This window comes from Mustela nivalis, assembly GCF_964662115.1.
Source record: "Mustela nivalis genome assembly, chromosome: 2".
Taxonomy (NCBI): Eukaryota; Metazoa; Chordata; class Mammalia; order Carnivora; family Mustelidae; genus Mustela; species Mustela nivalis.
In genome coordinates this window covers 29,368,686-29,393,957 of record NC_139021.1, presented here as the reverse complement: position 1 = coordinate 29,393,957, position 25,272 = coordinate 29,368,686, and the positions used below count along the sequence as shown (strand labels likewise).

General features: G+C 36.7%; 1 protein-coding gene across 1 annotated transcript in view; it reads left to right on the top strand.

Moving 5' to 3' along the window:
- The window catches only part of EMC2 (ER membrane protein complex subunit 2), a 61,906-nt gene extending 49,243 nt beyond the window's left edge, over nt 1–12,663 (top strand). Inside the window, exon 12 of the mRNA XM_082720021.1 lies at nt 12,169–12,663. The gene's annotated coding sequence lies outside the window, so the exon portion shown is untranslated. The remainder of the gene's footprint in view (nt 1–12,168) is intronic.
- Nucleotides 12,664–25,272: the final 12,609 nt, after the last annotated feature.

The window sequence follows — 25,272 nt, the reverse complement described above, 5'->3', positions numbered from 1 at the left end:
GACTAGAACTTCTAGTACTCGATTGAATAGCAGTGGTGACAGTAGACATCCCTGCCATGTTCCTGATCTTAGTGGAAAAGCTCTCAGTTTTACCCCACAGAGAATGATATTCACTGTGGGTTTTCCATAGATGCCTTTCATGATACTGAGGAATGAACCCTCTATCCCTCCACTGTGAAGAGTTTTGATCAAGAAAGGATGCTGTACTTGGTCAAATGCTTTTTCAGCATCTATTGAGAGTGTCATATGGTTCTTATTCTTTCTTTTATTAATGTATTGTATCACATTGATTGAGTTGCAGATGTTGAACCAACCTTGCAGCCCAGGAATAAATCCCACTTGTCGTGGTGAATAATCCTTTTAATGTACTGTTGAATCCTATTGGCTAGTATTTTGGTGAGAATTTTTCCATCTGTGTTCATCAAGGATATTGGTCTATAATTCTCCTTTTTGATGGGGTCTTTCTCTGGTTTTGGTATCAAGGTAATTCTGGCCTCATGAAATGAGTCTGGAAGTTTTCCTTCCATTTCTTTTTTCTTTTCTTTTTCTTTTCTTTTTTTTTGAACAGTGTCAAGGGAATAGGTATAAATTCTTTAAATGTTTGGTAGAATTCCCCTGGGAAGCCATCTGGCCCGGCCTCTTGTTTTGGGGGGAGTTTTTGATGGCTGCTTCAATCTACTTACTGGTTATGGGTCTGTTCAGGTTTTCTATTTCTTCCTGGTTCAGTTTTGGTAGTTTATGTGTCTCTAGGAATGAATCCATTTCTTCCAGATAATCACATTTGCTGGTGTATAGTTGCTCATAATATGTTTTTATAATTGTTTGGATTTCTTTGGTGTTGGTTGTAATCTCTCTCCTTTAATTCATGATTTTATTAATTTGGGTCCTTTCTCTTTTCTCTTTTTGGTATTCTGGCCAGGGATTTACTGATTTTATAAATTCTTTCAAAGAAGCCACTTCTAGTTTTGTTAATTTGTTCTACTGTTCTTTTGGTTTCTATTTCATTGCTTTCTGCTCTGATCTTTATTATTTCTCTTCTTCTGCTGGTTTTAAACTTTCTTTGCTGGTCTTTCTCCAGCTCCCTTTGGTGTAGCATTAGGTTGTGTACTTGAGACCTTTCTTGTTTCTTGAGAAAGGCTTGTATTGCTATATACTTTCTTCTCAGGACCACCTTTGCTGTGTCCCACAATTTTGAATGGTTGTGTTTTCATTTTCATTTGTTTCTATGAATTTTTTCAATTTTTCTTTAATTTCCTGGTTGACCCATTCATTCTTTATTAGTATGCTCTTTAGCCTCCATGTATTTGAGTTCTTTCCAACTTTCATCTTGTGATTGAGTTCTAGCTTCAGAGCATTGTGGTCTGGACATATGCAGGGAATGATCCCAGTCTTTTGGTACCGGCTGAGACTTGATTTGTGACCCAGGATGTGATCTGTTCTGGAGAATGTTCCATGTGCCCTAGAGAAGAATGTGTATTCTGTTGCTTTGGGACAGAATGTTCTGAATATATCTATGATGTACATCTGGTCCAGTGTGTCATTTAAGGCCTTATTTCTTTGTTGTTCTTTTGCTTAGATGATCTGTCCCTTTCAGTGAGGGGAGTGTGAAAGTCCTCTACTATTACTGTATTATTGTTGATGTGTTTCTTTGATTTTTGTTATTAATTGGTTTATATAATTGGCTGCTCCCATGTTGGGGGCATAGCTATTTAAAATTGTTAGATCTCGTTGGACAGAGCCTCTAAGTATGATATAGTGTCCTTCCTTATCTCTTTTTATATAGTCTTTGGCTTAACATCTAATTTATCTGAAATAAGGATTGCCACCCCAGCTTTCTTTTGATATCCATTAGCATGGTAAATTGTTTCCCATTCCCTCACATTAAATCTTGAGGTGTCTTTGGGTTTAAAATGAGTTTCTTGTAGACAGCATATAGAAAGGAAGAGAGACAATATACAGCAACAGTCACCTTACAGACAATACAATGGCACTAAAGTCCTACCTTTCAATAGTTATCCTGAATGTAAATGGGCTAAATACCCCAATCAAAAAAACACACGGTATCAAAATGGGTTAAAAAAAAAAACCATCAATCCCATAAATGAAACAAGATGGGATTGATGGTTTTTTTTAACCCATTTTGATACCGTGTGTTTTTTGATTGGGGTATTTAGCCCATTTACATTCAGGATAACTATAGAAAGGTAGGACTTTAGTGCCATTGTATTGTCTGTAAGGTGACTGTTGCTGTATATTGTCTCTCTTCTTTTCTAGTCTGTTACTTTTAGGCTCTTTTTTGCTTAGGGACCCCTTTCAGTATTTCATGTAGGGCTGGTTTGATGTTTGCAAATTCTTTTAAATTTGTTTGTCCTGGAAGTTTTTTTTATCTCTTCTTCTATTTTCAATGACAGCCTAGCTGGATATAGTATTCTTGGCTGCATATTTTTCTCATTTAGTGTTCTGACTACATCAAGCCAGTCCTTTCTGGGCTTCCAGGTCTCTGTGGATATATGTCTGCTGCCAATCTAATATTTCTACCATTGTATGTTACAGACTTCTTGTCCTGAGCTGCTGTCAGGATTTTCTCTTTGTCACTATGACTTGTAAGTTTTTTACTGTTAGATGATGGAGTATGGACCTATTTTTATTGATTTTGAGGGGGGATTCTCTGTACCTCCTGGATTTCGATGCTTGTTCCCTTTCCATATTAGGGAAATTCTCTACTATAATTTGCTCCAAAATACCTTCTGCCCCTCTCTCTGTTTCGTCTGGCAAGACGAAACAGAGAGAGGGGCAGAAGTTATATTATTTTATATTACTATATTTTGTATATTATATATACATGTATATATTTTATATTATATTAACAACATTATTTTAATATTGTTTCGTCTTATGGTATCACTTATCTCTCGAATTCTCCCCTGGTGGTCCAGTAGTTGTTTGTCTCTCTATTGCTCAGCTTCTTTGTTCTTTATAATTTGGTTTTCTGTATCCCTAATTCTCTCCTCAGCCTCATTTATCCTAACAGTAAGAGCCTCCATTTTTATTTCCCCTCATTAATAGCTTTTTAAATTTCAGTTTGGTTAGATTTTCGTTCTTTTATTTCTCCAGAAAGTGCTTTTATTTCTCCAGACAGGGTTTCTCTACTATTGTAAATGCCTTTTTTGAGCCCAACTAGCACCTTGAGGATTGTTCTTCTGAACTCTAGTTCTGACATATTACCAATATCCATATTGATTAGGTCCCTAGCCGTCGATACTGCCTTTTGTTCTTTTTTTTTTTTTTTGTGGTTAGTTTATCCAGATAAGAATATATGAATGAGAGAATAAAATACTAAAAGGGTGGTAAAGACCCCCAAAAAGTGCATGCTAACCAAATCAGAAGAGATTGAAAACCCAGGGGGAGAAGAAAGGGAGAAAAAAGAAAAAAACATTGTGTGTGTGTGTGTGTGTGTGTGTGTGTATAATAGAGCAGAGCTATCCACTTTATTTTGGGTGTATTTTGGTCTCTTAGAAGAAACTACCAAGTTTTTGAAGAAAGAAAGAAAAACATATATATATGAAAATAAGAGTAAACATGATGAAGGGTTGGAATATGACTGTAAAGTTGAAAATTTTTAAAAATTCTAAAAAACGAATTGATGTTAGGTGGAAAAAGAAAAATAGAGGAGGAAATGTGCTCAGGCTGGAGACTAGACTCAAGCCATGTACTAGATTTAGTGAATATTTTGATCCATTAGAAGAAATTGTGTCCCCAAATTTTTTATATGTATACAAATACAATTTTCCTATATATATACAAAACATAAGGTTAAATACAATGAAGGGGTAAAATATGACTGTAAGAATGAAGGCTTAAGAATTTTTTTTTAAGAAAGGTATTTTTAAGATAAACTAGTTAAAAAGCATTAAAAGAGGAAAGAGAAAAAAAAGAAAAAGAAATAATAAAACAAAAAATTAACTTTGCAAGATTAAAGGATCATGAGGGGAAAGCCATGAATTCTATGCATTGCTTTCCCCTACCTCTGGAGTTCCACTGTTCTCCTTCATCAGTGAGCTTGGTCTTGGCTGGATGTTTTTGCTGATCTTGGGCCAGTGCGGGAGGGGGGTGGGGTTTTGTGTGGGGTCTGTTGTCGTGATTCTCAAATGTCTTTGCCTGAGGCAGAATTGTACCACCCTTGCCAGGGACAGGCTAAGTAATCTACGTGGATTCGCTGTCAGAACTTTTGTTCCCTGAACTCTTTCCATACCGCTTTGGAGGACAGGAATGAAAATGGCAGCCTCTCAATCTCTGGTCTGGAGGAGCTGAGAACTCAGGGCCCCACTCTTCAGTGTGCCCTTAGAGATAAGCAGTCCATCCCTCCTGTCTACATGGTCTCTAGCCACACTCTGAGCTCTCCTGGGCTGTGACCAAGTGTTGCTAACTCTGGCACTCCGCCCCGTTTGGAGTCTCCAAACCCAGCAGATTCCTGCAACGCTGCTTCTCCTGGAGGAGAAAGGTGAGTCTTCCTGGATATGCCACTTGTGGGTTCCCTGCTTGAATAACAGTGGCCTGGCTGTGCCCTGAATCACCGTTTAAGGTAACCCCAATCTGAAAGCGCACTCTTCATCTCTGTCTGCAGCCAGCTTCTCTGTTCTGATACCTGGCAGCTCTGGCACACAGACACCCCCAATCTTTCTGTGACCCTGTAGATCCTGATGCCACACTGTCCCTATGAGAGCTCTACCCCCAGCTTAGCCTTTGGAGCAATGTCCCTCAGTGGAGCAGACTTCTAAAAGTTCTGAATTTTGCCCCACTGCTCTGCTGCTTTCCAGGAACCGGCCTTCCCCACCATGGTCTATCTTCCCATCACTTCGGATTCACTTCTCTGAATGTCCTGCCTTTCAGAAAGTGGTCGATTTTCTCTTCCTAGAATTGCTGCTCTTCTTCTATCTCCTGTTGAGTTTGTAGGTGTTCAGAATGGTTTGATACCTACCTAGCTGAACTCCTGGGATCTGATGTCATTTCAGTCAGCTACTCCTCTGCCATCTTGCCTCAAGTCCTGTCCTCCCAATTGTATTTTTTAAATAATGTTTTATAATACTTTGACTCACAAAAAGTTGCAAAAACAGTATGGAATTTCCCGTGTACCAACTTCTTCCTATTACCTTTTTTTTAAAGATTTTATTTGAGAGAGAAAGAGCACAGGTGGGGGAGGGGGAAAGGGAGAAGCAGAGTCCTCCCTGAGCAGTGAGCCTGATGTGGGGCTGGATCCCAGAACACTGGGATCATGACCGGAGCCAAATGTAGATGTTTAACTGACTGAGCCACCCAGGGACCCCTTCCTGTTATCTTAACCATAGTATATTGGCAAACCAGGAAATTTACATTGTAGCAGTTACTGGCCTTATTTGGGTATCCCAATATTTACTTGCTCTTTTTTTTTTTCCTGTTTATTAAATGTTATATATATGGTTTCATGTTATTATTACCATAAACAGAATCTAGAACTTAATATCATAAAGAAACTCATTCTTGCTATTTAATAGTTATACCTTCATCTAACCCTAATGACTGGCATCCACTGATCTTTTCTCTATCACTATAATGTAACTTTAAGAGTGTTAAATCAATAGAATCATACAACTTATAACCATCTGAGTCTGACTTTTCACTTGGTATATTGCCCTTTAGATCCATAAGTGTTGTTGCTGTCGATAGTTTGTTCCTATTTATTGCTAAATAATATTACACTGTGTGGATGTACCTGAGTCCAGTAATCAGCTCACCATGCATGGAAAGACCTGAATTGTTTCCACAACCAAGTGACATTTATTCCAGATAGGCAAGGCTGCTTTAGTATTTGCAATTTAGTAAATGTAATCCATTGCATTAAGAAGAAAATAAGAAAAACCACATGATCATATCAACTGATGTACAGAAAGTATTTGACAAAATTTAATACCTGTTTATGACAGAAACTAATGTAGCAATAGAAGGAAGCTTCCTTTATCTGATTTAAAAAAAAAAAAAAAAGCTTGTAATACTTACATCTAAGGACACCTGGGTGACTCGGTTATGCATCTGCCATCTGCTCAGGTCATGGTCACAAGGTCCTGGGATTAAGTTCTGCATTGGCTCCTTGCTCAGCAGGGACTTGCTTCTTCCTCTTCCTGCTGTTCCCCTTGCTTGTGCTCTCTCTCTCTGACAAATAAATAAAATATTAAGAAAATAAAACATCTAGCATCATCTTGATGAAAGAATACATAATTTCTTTCAAAGATTGGGAATGAGGCAAGGATGTATACTCTTATCACTTCTAGTCAGCATAGTACTTGATATCTTTGCTTGTGTAAGATAAAAAGGGAATAAAAGGCATACAGATTGGAAAGGAAGAAGTAAAGCTGTCTATATTTAGAGATAACCTGATGGTCTACGTAGAAAATCCCAGGAAATCTCCCTAAACACCCTGAACTAGTAAGTGAGTTTTACAAGATCATAGAATATAAGGTCAACAGAAACCATAATTGTATATGTTAGGAATTAACAGCATCAATTACAATTGCTCAAAGAATAAAATATTAAGACAAGAAAGAAGACAAATAAATGGAGAGACATACCATATTCATGGAGTGTAAGACAATATAGTAAAGATGTTAATTATCTCCAAATGGGTTATTGGTGTAGTACAATTAATATCAAAATTACAGGGGTGCCTGGGTAGTTCAATTGTTAAGTGTTTGCCTTTGGCTCAGGTCATGATCCCAGGGTCCTAGGATCGAGCCCCGCATCAGGCTCTCTGCTCAGGAGGAAACTTGCCTTTCCTTCTACTCCCCCTGCTTGTGTTCCCTCTCTCGCTGTGTCTTTCTCTGTCAAATAAAATCTTTAAAAATATATATGTCAAAATCGCAGCTTCTTTGTAGATAGAACTTTATAAAATTTATGTGAAAAACAAAGGAACTAGAATAGCCTAATCAACTCTGCAAGAGAAAATAAAGTTGGAAGAATCAGATTAGCAGATACTGACATATGTAGTTCTAGTAATCAAAACAGTGTGGTATTGTTACTGACTGTGTGGTTTCGTCAGAATAATAGACACACAGAACAGAGGAACAAAATAGAGTCCAGAACACACCCACACCAGTATGGCAAACAAATGTTTGAGAGAGATGCAGAAGCAATTCAGTGGTGGAATTGGTTTGGGGCAATTCCATATTCAACAAATGACGCTGAAAAATCAGCCATTGATAGTAAAGCCCTCAACCTAGTCTTCCCACCTTATGAAAAAGTTAACTCAAAATAGGTAATGGATCTAGATGTAACATAAAACTACAAAGTTTTTAGGAAAAAAACGGGAAGAAATTTCTTTGACCTAGGGTTAGGCCAGAATTTTTCAAGTGACAGCAAAAGTGCAATCTTTTAAAAAAGTTGAATAAATTCAACTTAGTCAAAAATATAAACTTGTTCTGAGAATGACCAGTTAAAAGAGATGAAAAAAAAAAAAAACATAGAAAACACTTGCAACCATCTGTTCTATAAAGCACTTCCAAATTCAATAGAAAAAAACAAATGGGCAAAAGACTTGCACAGACACTTAAAGATGCTGTAGGGATAGCAAATATGCACATGAAAAATGTTCAAAATCATTTGCTCTTTTTTTTTTTTCAATTTATTTTCAGAAAAACAGTATTCATTATTTCTTCACCACACCCAGTGCTCCATGCAATCCGTGCCCTCTATAATACCCACCACCTGGTACCCCAACCTCCCACCCCCCTGCCACTTCAAACCCCTCAGATTGTTTTTCAGAGTCCATAGGCTCTTGTGATTCACCTCCCCTTCCAATTTACCCCAACTCCTTTCTCCTCTCTAACACCCCTTGTCCTCCATGATATTTGTTATGCTCCACAAATAAGTGAAACCATATGATAATTGACTCTCTCTGCTTAACTTATTTCACTCAGCATAATCTCTTCCAGTCCCATCCATGTTGCTACAAAAGTTGGGTATTCATCCTTTCTGATGGAGGCATAATACTCCATAGTGTATATGGACCACATCTTCCTTATCCATTCGTCCGTTGAAGGGCATCTTGGTTCTTTCCATAGTTTGGTATTTGCTCTTAATAAGGAAGTGCAACTCGAAGCTATAATGACATACCTCTCACACTCATTAGACTGGCGGAAACATACCCATAATTTTATGTGCTAATGATTATGTGGAACAATTTGGAAATGTGAAATTTTTAGCTACTCAAAAAGTTTATTGTAGGGGCGCCTGGGTGGCTCAGTAGGTTGAAGCCTCTGTCTTTGGCTCAGGTCATGATCCCAGGGTCTTGGGATCGAGCCCCATATCGGGCTCTCTGCTCCGTGGAGAGCCTACTACCCCTCCCCCCCAACTCTGCCTGCCCTCTCCCTGCTTGTGATCTCTGTCTGTCAATAAATAAAAATCTTTAAGAAAAAGTTTATTTTATACTTTTATGTTATCATGTAACTTTCATTGGGAGCATGTATCACCTTAATTATATTTTCAAATAATTGTGTCCCTCGGTAGATTCTCTACTTACAGGTCAGAAATTATGTCTATATTTGGACATGTTTTTTTTTTAGTTTCTAGCATGATACCTGCACTTGGTACATTTTTCTTTCAACACAAAAAAATACTATGAACATCTTGATATAATTTATTTAACAAATCTTTCTTCCAGAAGTAGTTTAGCTTCACTTTGTTTTGTGGTCAAATAAATTATAATCAGAAAGTTACCCACAAATCTAATGTATATATCATATGAACAATATTATAAGACTGCCAAAGAGATTATATATAACAAATAATAGAAAAATACAATGATTAACAATATAAACTGGAGCCATTTTCAAGTTGTAGAAATTCCTCAACAGTAAGGATATTGAAAATGACCAAAAGTGATTAATGGACTATTGAAAATTTTAGTTAACAATTCTCAAAGTATTTTTTAACTTGTTAGAAATGCAAATTATTGAACCTCACCACAGTCTACTAAATGAGAGACTCAGGATGCAGTCCAGCAATTTGTGTTTTAACAAACCCATCAGACATTCCTGAAGTCCACTAAAATTTGAAAACCATTTTTCTACAGTTGACTCGGTTATTGGAAGACTGATTGGAAGAAGCAAACGTTTCTGTGGAGATCTGTATTATTTTCTTTCCTGCATTATATTTGTGTATAGTGTTCTTTGTGTTATCCTCTCTTCTCCCCACCTTTTCCCCCATTTTGTTTTGATTTTTTGCCACTCTATTTTCCCTTGATGCCAAATAAAGAACTGAGGTATAGATGTATATTTCATATATTGAATGGAATGTTTTTCCCTTTGTAATTTTAAAATAGTATATATGTAGAAATATACTAAATATGCATATATACTACCTTTCTTAGAAATCAAACTGAATTCATTTGATTTATAGTAGTTTCCCTCAATAACTTTTTTAAAAAACTTATTTATAAGAAAAAAGAGGTGGAAGTGAGTCAGTGGTCTTTAAAAAGAGAAATTTTGTATATCTACACACAGGGAGATGTTCATATATATTCCTCTCTATCTTTCTATGTATATATGTATATTTATATTTCATTTTGCACACAATTGTAATAACCACAATGGGGGTGTATGCTTTGTATTATAATAGGCACAGTAGAAAACAAGAATAATATTAAGTCCTCTGTTGTACATTCATTGTTTCTTAATATAAAAATCAGATTAATAGAAGCATTTTGATGCTTAAAATGTTAAATTTTGGGGCACCTGGGTGACTCAGTTGGTTAAGCATCTGCCTTTGGCTTAGGTCATGATCCTAGGGTCCTGGAATCAAGCCCTGTGTCAGGCTCCCTGCTCCCTCTCCTTTTGCCCCTCTCCCTGCTCATGTTCTCTCTCTCCCTCCCTCTCTCTCTCATGAATAAATAAACTTTTTTTTTAAGTTAAATTAGAACCACATCACAGCAAATCATTTCAGCTGCAAATGAATGAATTGCAGGAGGGTCAATTGCATGTCTACTGTTTAGTATAAGAAAACAGGCATTATAGGAACATACAACATATAATTCATTTTCAGGTCTTTAGGTCCTGGAAGATTATCTCTGCCGTAAAAAACTGTTGCCACCAAACAACTTGGAGACATTAGTTTGGCAAATAAATCACTGATAGAGAAATATCTGCTTGCAGATGTCCAAGTAAAACTGAACATTTCCAATTAGAGAGAATGGACACTAACTTTAAGAAATATGAGTTTATATCTAGGTAACTTGAGAGATACTACTAAGAGATCCTTTGTTAATTCAAATCTTTCATAAGGAACTTAAATATTACATGAGGACATGGTGCTTGCATAAATGCGGTCTTTATAAAGAATGAGAGGGAGTTTTAAAAAATAAGTTAAAGATGTAAAAGTATGGAGCACTTTTTCATGTGTCTGTTGGCCATCTGGATGTCTTCTTTGCAGAAATGTCTGTTCATGTCCTCTGCCCATTTCTTGATTGGATTATTTGTTCTTTGGGTGTTGAGTTTGCTAAGTTCTTTATAGATTCTGGACACTAGTCCTTTATCTGATATGTTGTTTGCAAATATCTTCACATGAAAAGTGCTCCATATCACTCGGCATCAGGGAAATACAAATCAAAACCACAATGAGATATCACCTCACACCAGTCAGAATGGCTAAAATCAACAAGTCAGGAAATGACAGATGCTGGCGAGGATGCGGAGAAAGGGGAACCCTCCTACACTGTTGGTGGGAATGCAAGCTGGTGCAACCACTCTGGAAAACAGCATGGAGGTTCCTCAAAATGTTGAAAATAGAACTGCCCTATGACCCAGCAATTGCACTATTGGGCATTTACCCTAAAGATACAAACGTAGTGATCCAAAGGGGCACGTGCACGCGAATGTTTATAGCAGCAATGTCCACAATAGCCAAACTATGGAAAGAACCTAGATGTCCATCAACAGATGAATGGATCACGAAGATGTGGTATATATACACAATGGAATACTATGCAGCCATCAAAAGAAAGGAAATCTTGCCATTTGCGACAACATGGATGGAACTAGAGCGTATCATGCTTAGCGAAATAAGTCAAGCGGAGAAAGACAACTATCATATGATCTCCCTGATATGAGGAAGTGGTGATGCAACATGGGGGCTTAAGTGGGTAGGAGAAGAATCAATGAAACAAGATGGGATTGGGAGGGAGACAAACCATAAGTGACTGTTAATCTCACAAAACAAACTGAGGGGTGCTGGGGGGAGGGGGTTTGGGAGAAGGGGGTGGGATTATGGACATTGGGGAGGGTATGTGCTTTAGTGAGTGCTGTGAAGTGTGCAAACCTGGTGATTCACAGACCTGTACCCCTGGGGATAAAAATATATGTTTATAAAAAACAAAAAATTAAAAAAAAAAGATGTAAAAGTAATTGAATACAATATATATATATATTTTTTTCATTCTGGAGGGTACTTCTCAGTATTTCATTTTTCTGCATAAGATTCCTCTAAAGATTTTTCCACAAGGAGGTGTTTACTAGTCTAAATAGAATCAAAATGGACTATTTTGTGTTAATAATTATATACTAATTTAGCTTAGTAACTTTAAATTTGCACTTAATTTTTTTTGCACTTAATTTTCTATTAACAGATCTCAAATGTCTGTGAACTAATATTGGAATTCATATTTTTTTAAAGATTTTATTTATTTATTTGATAGACAAGATCACAAGTAGGCAGAGAGGCAGGCAGAGGGAGGGAAGGGAAGCAGGCTCCCTGCTGAGCAGAGAGCCCAATGCAGGGCTCAATCCTAGGACCCTGGGATCATGACCTGAGCCTAAAGCAGAGACTTTAATCCACTGAGCCACCCAGGCGCCCCTGGAATCCATATTTTTAACAGTCATTGATCAAAAATGAAAAAACTATTTTCAATTATATATATATATATGTATATATATATATATATATTTTTTTTTCCTCCAACAAACTTATAGAAGTACGCCACCTAGAGTAAATTTTATAATTTTTAAAATATAAAACAGTTGGGCTGATTTAATGTTATTTTAAGCCCAGAAATTAGGCATATCTTAATCAAAATCAAACTAAATAGTATAATTATGGATTTTTTCATATACGTTGTTTTCACATGTGACTTTTTTTTTTTTTAAGTAGACTCCAAGCCCAGTGTGGAGTCCAATCTGGAGCTCATACTTATGATCCTGAGGTCAAGACCTGAGCTGAAATCAAGAGTTGGACACTTAACCAACTGAGCCACCCAGGTGCCTCTACATGTGACTTAGTATTGATGTATGTAAGACAGAATATCAGAATATTTTTGTTAATAGTTTCAGAGAAGCAGTTTACTTAATAACCCCTCTTAGATGGATAACAAATCAAGTTCAGAATTACGCTTTTTAAAACCTGATTTAATGACATTAGGGCTGATTTTAATATGTTATGTCAACTAAAATAATTATGGAAATATTTGAGAGATATAATATATAATGGCATACACACAAACAGTAAAAATTAATCTTGGTGTGTTCAATGATGTTTTCAAAGTATAATTTTAGAAGACACAGCCATCGACTAAGCTTTGATGCTAGAGGTCTGAACATACAAGTAGTTGAAGTTTTTCAAATGCTAATAAAATGTGAATGGAAAGAATCTTTTCTTTGGTTTCTTACAGTTTTTTAGGTGGGAAAGGAAACATATAAAAGAAGTTTAAATTTATTTATTGACAAAGCACTGTAAGATGCTGAAGCTTATAGGTTTCTTCAACTAGGTGTGTTAAAAAGCATTATTATTTTTCTTTTTTCCCCAGCTTTATTGTAATATAAGTGACATATAACATTGTATAAGTTTAAGGTACACAATGTAATGATTTGGTGCATGTAGATATTACAAAGTGCTTACCATAATAAGATTAATTAATGCATCCTTCATCACATATAATTACCATTTTGTTTTTGTTATGAAGAAAACATTTACACTTTCAAGTGTACAGTACATATTATGTACATGCTGTATGTTAGATTCCTAGAACTTATTCATCTTATAATTCAAAGTCTGTGCCCTTTGACCATCTTCCCATTTCCCCCAACCTCTAGCCGGTAATTATCAGTCTACTCTCTGTTTCAGTGAGTTTGACATTTTTAGATTCCACATGTAAATGAAATCACACAATATTCATCTTTTTCTCTGACTTATTTCACTTATCATAATGCCTTTGGGGCCCATCTGTGCTATCACAAAGACAGGATCTTCTCCTTTTTTAGAGCTGAATTATATACATATACCACATTTTCTCTATCCATTTATCCATCAGCAGACACTTAGGTTCTTTCCCTGTCTTGGCTATTATGAATAATGCTGCAGTGAATATGGGAGTACAGATGCCTATCCAAGATAGTAATTTCATTTATTTTGGATGTATACTCAGAAGTAGAATTGATGGCCCATATGGTAGTTCTATTTTTATTTATTTTTTAATTTTTTCGGTGTTCCAAAATTCATTGTTTATGCACCACACCCAGTGCTCCATGCAATACATGTCCTCCTTAATACCCACCACCAGGCTCACCCAACCCCCACTCCTCTCCCCTCCAAAACCAGTTTATTTCTCAGAGTCCACAGTCTCTCATGGTTTGCTCCCCTATGATTTCCCCCAACTAGCTTCTCTCCATCTCCCAATGTCCTCTGTGTTATTCCTTAGGCTCCACAGGTAAGTGAAACCATATGATAATTGACTATTTTTAATTTTTAAAGGAACCTTGAGATTGTTTTCCATAATGGCTGTACCAATTTATATTCCTACTGATAGTGCCCTAGGGTTCCTTTTCTGTGACATCATCTCCAGCATTTATTATTTCTGGTATTTTGATGATAGGTGTGATGTGGTATCTCACTATGGTTTTGGTTTGCATTTCCTATTGATTAGTGATATTGAGTGCCTTTTTACATTCTGGTGACTATTTGGTTTCTTTATAAAAATTCAGATCCATGTCCATTTTTATTTATTTATTTGTTTACTTATTTATTTATGCTATTGAGTTTTATGAGTTCCTTATATAATTTGGATATTAACCACTTATCAGATGTATGGATTACAAATATTTTCTCCCATGTTTTAGGTTGCCTTTTTATTTTGTTGATTGTTTTTTCTGTGCAGAAGTTTTTAGTTTGATGTAGTCTCACTTGTTGATTTTTTGCTTTTGTTGCTTGTCCCTTTGGTGTCATATCCAAAAAAAACCATTGCCAATGCTGACACTAACAAAATTTAAGTACTTTGTTGAATAGCAGTAGTAAGAGTGGGCACTATTGTCTTGTTCCTGATTTTAGTGGGAGTTTTCAATTGTTCATTGCTGAGTATGATGTTATCTGTGCGCTTGTCAGGTATGGACTTTATTATATGAGCTTTATTCCTTCTATACCCTACTTGTTGGTGTTTTTTTTTTTTTTTAAATATTTTATTTATTCATTTGACAGAGAGAGATCACAAGTAGGCAGAGAGGCAGCAGAGAGAGAGGAGGAAGCAGGCCCCCTGCTGAGCAGAGAGCCTGATGCGGGGCTCGATCCAGGACCCTGAGATCATGACCTGAGCCGAAGGCAGCGGCTTAACCCACTGAGCCACCCAGGCGCCCCTGGTGTTTTTATCATGAAAGAATTTTGAATTTTGTTTAGTGCTTTTTGTCTGTATCTATTATGATGATTATGTGATTTTTGTCCTCTAATACATTAATGTGGTTTATCATATTGATTGATTTGCATTTAACCATCTTTGCATTCTAGGGATAGATTCTACTTGATTATGGTATATGGTCCTTTTAACATGCTTTTGAATTGAGTCTCTAGTATTTTGCTAGTATTTAGTTGCTGGAATTTTTGTGTGTGTATTCATCAGGAATACTGGCCTATAGTTTTCTTTTCTTGTATTCTATTCTGGCTTGGGTATCAAAATAGTGCTGGCTTTGTAAAATGGATTTTGGAATGTTCTCTCTTCAAATTTTTGGAAGAGTTTGGAATATCAGGATTAATTACTAAAATGTTTGATAGAATTCACTAGGGAAGCCATCTGCTGCTGGACTTTTCTTTGTTAGGAGATTTTTGGTTATTGAGTCAATCTTCTTGTGATAAGTGTGATCTTTTATGATTTTTTTAGTCATGATTTAATTTTAATGTATTGTGTGTTTCTAGGAATTTATCCATTTCTTCTACGTTGTCCCATTTATTAGTGTATGATCGTCCATTATAGTCTCTTATGATTCTCTGTATTTATCTGGTATCAGTTGTAATGACTCCTTTTTCATTTATGATTTTGTTTACTTGAGTCCTCCCTCATTTATTTATTTATTTATTTAACATTTAATGTATTATCTGCCCCAGGGGTACAGGTCCGTGAATGATCAGGCTTACACTTTTCAGAGCACTCACCATAGCACATACCCAGCCACCCAATCCTTAACCCCCAAACCCCCAGCAGTGCTCAGTTTGTTTTATAAGATTAAGAGTCTCTTACGGTTTGTTTCCCTCCTGATCCCATCTTGTTTCATTTTTCCCCTCCCTGCCCACCACTAACCATCACCCTGCCTCTCAAATTCCTCATATCAGAGAGATCATATGATAACTGTCTTTCTCTGACTGACTTATTTTACTCAGCATGATACCCTCAGGTTCTACCCATGTCATTGCAAATGGTAATATTTCGTGTTTTTTGATGGCTGCATAGTATTCCATTATTTATATAGACCACGTCTTCTTTAACTATTCATCTGTTTATGGACATCCAGGTCCTTTCCATAGTTTGGCTACTGTGAACATTCGGGTACATGAGCCCATTGATCACTACACTTCTATACTCAGGGTAAATAACCAGTAGTGCAATTGCTGGGTCATAGGTTAGCTCTATTTTCAACTTTTTGAGGCACCTCCATACTGTTTTCCAAAGTGGCTATGCCAGCTCACATTCCCACCTACAGTATAGGTGGGAATCCTCTCCTGCATCTGTCGTTTCCTGACTTCTTAATTTTAACCACTGTGACTGGTGTGAACTGGAATCTGTCTGTGGTTTTGATTTGTATTTCTCTGATGCTGAGTGCCGTGGAGTACTTTTTCACATGTCTGTTGGCCATTTGGATGTCTTCTTTGCAGAAATGTCTGTTCATGTCTTTTACCCATTTCTTGATTGGATTATTTGTTCTTTGGGTGTTGAGATTGATAAGTTCTTTCTAGTTTTTGGATACTAGCCCTTTCTCTGATATGTCATTGCAAATATCTTCTCTCATTCCATCAGTTGTCTTTTGGTTTTATTGACTGTATCCTTACTGTGGAAAAGCATTGGATCCTGATGAAGTCCCAGTAGTTCATTTTTGCCCTTGGTTCCCTTGTCTTGGCAATGTTTCTAGGAAGAAGCTGCTGTGGCTGAGGTGGAAGAGATTGCTGCCTGAATTCTCTTCAAGGGTTTTGATGGATTTGTATCTCCCATTGAAGCCTTTCATCCATTTTTTTTTTTCATTTTTTAAAAAGATTTATTTAGGGACGCCTGGGTGGCTCAGTTGCTTAAGCAGCTGCCTTCGGCTCAGGTCATGATCCCAGCGTCCTGGGATCGAGTCCCACATCGGGCTCCTTGCTCCGCAGGGAGCCTGCTTCTCCCTCTGACTCTGCCTGCCACTCTGCCTGTGCTCGCTCTTGCTCTCTCTCTCTGACAAATAAATAAATAAATAAAAGATTTATTATTTTTTTTAAATTTCTAATTTTTTATTTTTTATAAACATATAATATATTTGTATCCACAGGGGTATAGGTCTGTGAATCACCAGGTTTACACACTTCACAGCACTCACCAAAGCACATACCCTCCCCAATGTCCATAACCCCACCCCCCTTCTCCCAACCCCCCTCCCCCCAGCAACCCTCAGTTTGTTTTGTGAGATTAACAGTCACTTATGGTTTGTCTCCCTCCCAATCCCATCTTGTTTCATTTATTCTTCTCCTACCCACTTAAGTCCCCATGTTGCATCACCCCTTCCTCATATCAGGGAGATCATATGATAGTTGTCTTTCTCTGCTTGGCTTATTTCACCAAACATGATACGCTCTAGTTCCATCCACATTGTCACAAATGGCAAGATTTCCTTTCTTTTGATGGCTGCATAGTATTTCATTGTGTATATATACCACATCTTCTTTAGCCATTCATCTGTTGATGGACATCTAGGCTCTTTCCATAGTTTGGCTATTGTGGACATTGCTGCTATAAACATTCGAGTGCACGTGCCCCTTCGGATGACTACGTTTGTATCTTTAGGGTAAATACCCAGTAGTGCAATTGCGGGGTCATAGGGTAGCTCTATTTTCAACATTTTGAGGAACCTCCATGCTGTTTTCCAGAGTGGTTGCACCAGCTTGCATTCCCACCAACAGTGTAGGAGGGTTCCCCTATCTCCACATCCTCACCAGCATCTGTCATTTCCTGACTTGTTGATTTTAGCCATTCTGACTGGTGTGAGGTGATATCTCATTGTGGTTTTGATTTGTATATCCCTGATGCCGAGTGATATGGAGCACTTTTTCATGTGTCTGTTGGCCATCTGGATATCTTCTTTGCAGAAATGTCTGTTCACGTCCTCTGCCCATTTCTTGATTGGATTATTTGTTCTTTGGGTGTTGAGTTTGCTAAGTTCTTTATAGATTTTGGACACTAGTCCTTTATCTGATATGTCATTTGCAAATATCTTCTCCCATTATGTCAGTTGTCTTTTGGTTTTGTTAACTGTTTCCTTTGCTGTGCAAAAGCTTTTGATCTTGATGAAATCCCAATAGTTCATTTTTGCCCTTGCTTCCCTTGCCTTTGGCGATGTTCCTAGGAAGATGTTGCTGCAGCTGAGGTCGAAGAGGTTGCTGCCTGTGTTCTTCTCAAGGATTTTGATGGATTCCTTTCTCACATTGAGGTCCTTCATCCATTTTGAGTCTATTTTTGTGTGTAGTATAGAGAAATGGTCCAGTTTTATTTTTTTGCATGTGTCTAATTTTCCCAACACCATTTGTTGAAGAGACTGTCTTGTTTCCATTGGACATTCTTTCCTGCTTTGTCAAAGATTAGTTGACCCATAGAGTTGAGGGTCAATTTATGGGCTCTCTGTTCCATTGATCTATGTGTCTGTTTTTGTGCCAATACCATACTGTCTTGATGACAGCTTTGTAATAGAGCTTAAAGTCTGGAATTGTGATACCACCAACTTTGGCTTTCTTTTTCAACATTACTCTGGCTCTTTGGGGTCTTTTCTGATTCCATATAAGTTTTAGGATTATTTGTTCCATTTCTTTGAAAAAAGTGGATCGTATTTTGATAGGGATTACATTAAATGTGTAGATTGCTCTATGTGACATAGACATGTTCACAATATTTGTTCTTCCTATCCATGAGCATGTACTTCTAGTATTTTGTTGAATAGCAGTGGTGATAGTGGACATCCCTGCTGTGTTCCTGACCTTAGGGTAAAAGCTATCTGTTTTCTCCATTGAGAATGATATTTGCAGTAGGTTTTTCATAGATGGCTTTGATGATATTGAGGTATGTACCCTCTATCCCTACACTTTGCAGAGTTTTGATCAAGAAAGGGTGCTGTACTTTGTCAAATGCTTTTTCAGCATCTATTGAGAGTATCATATGTTTCTTGTTCTTTCTTTTATTTATGTATTGTACCACATTGATTGATTTGTGGATGTTGAATCAGCCTTGCAGCCCAGGATAAATCTCACTTGGTTGTGGTGAATAATTCTTTTAATGTACTGTTGGATCCTATTGGCTAGATTTTGGTGAGAACTTTCACATCTGTGTTCATCAAGGGTATTGGTCTGCAACTCTCCTTTTTGATGTGGTCTTTTATGGCTTTGGGATCAAGGTAATGCTGGCCTCCTAAAATGAGTTTGGAACTTTTCCTTCCATTTCTATTTTTTTTGAAACAGTTTCAAGAGAATAGGTGTAAATTCTTCTTTAAATGGTTTCTAGAATTCCCCTGGGAAGTCATCTGGCCCAGGGCTCTTGTTTTTTGGGAGATTTTTGATGACTGCTTCAATCTCCTTATTGGTTATGGGTCTGTTCAGGTTTTCTATTTCTTCCTGGTTCAATTTGAGTAGTTTACGTGTCTCTAGGAATGCATCTATTTCTTCCAGATTGTCTAATTTGCTGCTGTATAGTAGCTTATAATATGTTCTTATAATTACATGTTTTGGTGTTGGTTGTGATCTATCCTCTTTCATTCATGATTTTATTAATTTGGGTCCTTTTTCTTTCCTTTTTGATAAGTCTGGCCTTTCTGTTCTGTTATGTTTAGGCTCTCTCTTTGGTTAGAGGACCCCTTTCAATATTTCTTATAGGGCTGGTTTGGTGTTTGCAAGTTCTTTTAATTTTTGTTTGTCCTGGAATCTTTTTATTTTTCCTTTCTTTTTTTAGTGACAGCCTAGCATGATATACTATCCTTGGCTGCATATTTTTCTCACTTAGTGCTCTGAATATATCATGCCAATCCTTTCTGGCCTGCCAGGTCTCTTTGGATATATCTGCTGCCAATCTAATATTTCTACATGAAGAGGTCTATGTTATAGACCTCTTGGCCTGAGCTACTTTTAGGATTTTGTCTTAGTCACTGAGATTTGTAAGTTTTACTATTAGATGATGGGGTGTGGACCGGTTTTTATTGATTTTGAGGAGGGTTCTCTGTGTTTCCTAGATTTTGAAGCTTGTTCCCTTCACCAAATTAAGGAAATTCTCTGCTATAATTTGCTCCTAATTACTTTCTACCCCTCTCTCTCTTTCTTCTTCTTCTGGAATCCCAATTATTCTAATATGGTTTTGTCTTATGGTATCACTTATCTCTTGAATTCTCCCCTCATGGTCCAGTAGTTGTTTGTCTCTCTTTTTTGCTCAGCTTCTTTATTCTCTATAATTGGTCTTCTATATCACTAATTCTCTCTTCTGCCTCATTTGTCCTAGCTGTAAGAGCCTCCATTTTTTATTGTACCTCATTAATAGCTTCTTTTAAATTTCAACTGTAATTCTTTTATTTCTTCAGAAAGGGCTTCTCTAATATCTTCCATGTTTTTTAAGAACCCAACTAACACCTTGGGAATTGTCATTCTGAACTCTAGTTCTGACATATTACCAGTGTCTGTATTGATTGGGTCCCTAGCCATCGGTACTGCCTCTTGTTCTTTTTCTTTGTGGTGAGTTTTTCTGCCTTGTCATTTTATCCAGGTAAGAATAGGTGAATGAGAGAGCAAAATATAAAAGGGTATCAATGACCCCAGAAAAGTAAACACTAACCAAATCAATTAGTCACCCAAAAGCAGATGGAGAAGAGAAAGAAGAGAGGGGGAAAAATAGAAAAAAACTATATATATATTATATATATATATATATATATATATATATATATATATATATATTATATACATATTATATAATACATATATATTAATATATAATATAATATAATATATATAATATAATAATAATAATAATATATAATACATATATATATTTTTTCCAACCAGCCGAATAGAACAGAGTCACACACTTGATTTTGAGTGTATTTTAGTCTGTTAGAAGAAACTACCTCCCAAAATAAAAAAAAAATCTATATATATACAAAATAAGGGCAAAGATGATGAGGGATGGAATGTGATTATAAAGATGAAAATTAAAAAAGATTCTAAAAAAGGAATTGATGAGATAAGAAGTTGATTGAAAATTTAAAAAAAAAGAGAAAAGAACGAGATCAGTCTGGAGACTAGAACAAAGCTAGTGTATATTTTGATCTATTAGAAAAAATTTATTTGAAAATTTTAAAGAAAATATCCTATATGCATACAGGAAATAAGGTAAATACAATGAAGGGATAAAATATGAATATAACAATGAAAATTTAAAAAGATTTTTAAAAAGGTATTGATAAGATTAAATAGTTACAAAATGTTAAAATAGGAGGGAGGAAAAATTTAAAAAATAGAATAAGAAAAAATAAAATTTAACTTTGAAAGACTAAAGGATCATGAGAGGAAAGGCATGAATTCTATGAGATGCTTTCCCCTAGCTCTGGAGTTCTGCTCTGGTCTTAGCTGGAAGTTCTTTCTGATATTCTGGGGAAGGGGCCTGTTGCAGAGATTCTCAAATGTCTTTGTCTGAGGTATAATTACACTGCCCTTGCCAGGGGCCAGGCTGTGTAATCTGCTTATATTTGCTCTTGGTAGCTTTTGTTCCCTGAATGCTTTCTGTAGAGCTTTGGAGGGCGGTAATGAAAATGGCAGCCTCCCAATGTCCAACCTAGTAGGAGTTGAGCTTAGCCTCCTCAGTATGCCCTCAGAGAAAAGCAGTCAATCCCTCCCATCTCGCTGGTCTCTAGCTGCACTCTGTGCTTACCCAGCCTGTGACTGAGCATTTCTATCTCTGGCATATGGCCCTGTTTGGAGTCTCTGAACCCACTAGATTCCTGCAGCACACTCCCATGCTGCTCCTCCCAGAAGAGAAAGGTCTGTCTCCCTGGATCCTGTGCTTGTTGGGTCTCTGCTCAAAGAGCAGGGGTCCAACTGTGATTTGGATCACAGTTTAAGGTAACCCCAAGCTGAGAGCCCACTGCTTGGCTCCATCTTTGCAGCCAGCTTCCCTCTCCAATACCTGGGAGCACTGCCACACTCAGACACCCCTGGTCTTTTTGTGTCCCCATCGGTCCTGAGGCCACAATGTCCCTGGGAGGTCTCTGCAGCACCCCCACCCCACTTAGCCTCTGGAATGACATTCCTTAGTGAAGCAGACTTCTAAAAGTTCTGATTTTGTGCTCAGCTGCTCTCTCACTTGCCAGCTCCTGGCCCCTCTCTCTGTCACATGGTCTATCTTCCCATTGCTTCAGATTCACTTCTCTGCATGTCCTAACTTCCAGAGAGTGGTCGATATGCTGTTCATAGAATTGCTGCTTTTCCTCTCTTCTATCTCCTGTTGAGTTTGTAGGTGTTCAGATCAGTTTGATAACTATCTAGCTGAACTCCTGGAATCTGATGATATCCTGTTCTCCTACTCCTCCAACATCTTGCTCCTTCTCTCCCTCCCTCTTTTCTTCTTGGTAAGTCTATGTACAGGTTTGTGAATTTTGTTTGTCTTTTCACAAAACCAACTCTTCACTTTGTTGATCTTTTTAATTAGTTTTCTATTCTCTCTCTCTATCTTTTCTGTTTTTTGTTTGTTTGTTTGTTTTGTTTTGTTTGTTTTTTTGAGAGAGCACGTGTGTGCTCTTGAGTCGAGGAGAAGGTCAGAGGAAGAAGGAGAGACTAGGGGCTTGATCTCACCACCCTGAGATCATGTCTTGAGCTGAAATCAAGAGTCAGTTGCTTAACCAATTAAGACACCCAGGTGCCCCTGCTTTTCTATTCTCTATTTCATTTCTCTATTACTATTTTCTATTCTCTATTTCTCTACTGACCTTCCATTTCTGTAAATCTTTGTCATCTTCTTCCTTCTGCTAACTTTGGGCTTAGTTTATTCTACTTTTTCTAGTTCCTTTTAAAAAAGATCTTATTAATAAGCATTTACTGGTATAAAATTTCCTTTTAGCACTGCTTTTTCTACATCCCATATATTCTCATATGTTGTGCTTCCAGTATCATTTGTTTCAAGATATTTTCCAGCTTCCCTTTGATTTCATCTTTAGCTCACTGTTTCATGTGTTTGTGAATTCTCCAGGTTTTGTCCTATTCCTTATTTCTTGTGTCATGTTGTTGTGTTTGGAAAGGATTTTTGGTATGATTTCAATCTTCTAACTTTGCTGAGATTTGTTTTATGACCTAACACATAGATCTAGTCTGGAGAATGTTTCATGTGCACCTAAGAACAATGTGTGTTCTGCTGTTGTTGAGTGGAATGTATATTTTTGTTGTCTTTTTGGTCTGAAGTGCAATTTAAGATAAGTGTTTCCTAATTAATACTTTGCATGATTTACCCATTGTTGAAAGTGGGATATTGAAGTTCCTTATTATTATTGTGTTCTTGTTTATTATTCCCTTCAGATCTGTTAGTATTTGCTTATATTTAGGTACTCTGATATGGGGTACGTATATATTTCTAATTATTATATATTTTTTATGAATTAACCCCTTTATCATAATATAATAACCTCCTTGATTTTCTGCTACCTTTTTTGACTTGAAGTCTGTTTTTTCTGATATAAATGTAGGTAAACCTGCTCTTTTCTGGTTTCCATTTGTATGACATATCTTTTTCTGTCCTTTCACTTTGAGCCTCTATGGGTTCTTGGAATTGAATTGTATCTTTTGTAGGAATCATATAGTTGGGTCTTTTTTTTATCAATTAGTCACCCCATGACTTTTGATTGGAAAATTTAACTCATTTACATTTAAAGAAATTATAGATAGGTTAGGACTTATTATTGCTTATTATTCTATCCTTTTAAACTCTTTTGTAGTTCCTTTGTTTTTTTTTTTTTTCTCTTGTCATCTTTCTTTGTGAGTTGATGGTTTTCCATTGTGGTGTCCTTTGATTCCCTTCTATTTATGTTGTATGTATCTACTATAGGTTTTTGTTTTATGCTTCTCCTGAAGCTTACATAAAATATCTTATAGATATAACCGATTATTTTAGGCTGATAACAACTTAATTTAGATTGTATATAAAAATTCTGCCCTTTTCCTCCTTCCTCTCACATATATTTTTGATGTCACAATTTATATCTTTTTATATTGTGTATCTATGAACAAGTTTTTTGTACCTATAGCTGTATTTAATGCTTTTTCTCTTTAACCTTTATCATAGAATTAAGTGGTTACCACAAGATCATATTACAGTATTAGAATGTTTCAAATCTGACTACATACTTACCTTTACCAGTTTATTATATATTTTCATATTACTTATTAGTGTCCTTTTGTTTCAGCTTGAAAAACTCCTTTCAGCATTTTTAGAAGACAATTTTGGTGGTGATGAATTCCCCACAGCTTTGGTTTATTGGGAAGGTGTTTATCTAGCCTTTATTTCTAAAGGACAACTTTACCAGGTAAAGTATTCTTGGTTGGCAGTTTTTACCTTTTAGCACTTTGAATATATCATTTCACTCTCTCCAGGCCTGCAAGTTCTCTGCTGAGAAAAGCCATTGATAGTCTAATAGGAATTCCCTTGTATGAGGAAAATTATTTTCCTCCTGTGCTTTTAAAATTCTCTTTGTCTTTGATTTTAGACAGTTTTATTATGATGTATCTTGAGAGGATTATTTTAGATTGAAATTTGGGAGACCTATTAGCTTCATGAATTTTGATGGCTAAATTTTCCCCCAGTTTTGGGAAGTTCTCAGAAATTATTTCTTTACATAAACATTCTTCCCCTTCTCCCCCGCTTTTCTGCTTTGGGACTTTATTGATGTATATAATTGTTTCCCTAAATGGTGTTTCATAATATTATAGACTTTCCTCATTCTTTTTCATTTTTTATTTTTCCTTATCTGACTGGATAATTTCAAATGATCTGTATTTGAGTTTAATCTTTATTTCTTTTGCTAGACTGGTAAAATATCCTGTTGAAGTTTTATTTATTTTTTTAAGATTTTATTTATTTATTTGACAGAGAGAGATCACAAGCAGGCCGAGAGAGAAAGAGAGGAGGAAGCAGGCTCTCCACTGAGCAGAGAGCCTGATGTGGGACTCAATCCCACAGCTTTGTTAACATCTTTATAACAACTATTTTGAATTCTTTATCAGGCAATTCCTGTATCTCCATTTCTTTGGGATCATTTACTGGAAATTTACTGTGTTCCTTTGATGGTGTCATGTTTCTCTGATTCTTCATGATCCCAGTAGCGTAAGTATCTATAAAATTGGAGAAGGAGTCACCCCTTCCAGACTTTATGGACTGACTTTGGTAAGGAAAGACTTTTACCTGTGTTAAGGGGCATGCTCGAATGTGATATGGGAACTGTTGATTTAGGTTACCACGTGCAGGTATGTTTGGTGGCTCTGAGCCCTTTGGAGGATGATTTCTCAGTGGGATGACCTGCTGGAATCCATAACATCTAACAGTGTGGTCCTTGATGAGCATTGTGGGGAATCTGCATTGGCTGCCAATGCTTCTTAGATCTTCCTCATCAGCACTTCCAGTTCCAGTGGCCAGAGACCAGAGCAGATAGTGATAGTAGTTAGGGCTAGTGGTATACAACCTTTTTTTGGTGCCAACTGTGGGCTCCAGTGTAGTGACAGGGGCTGGTTTCAGACATCCACATA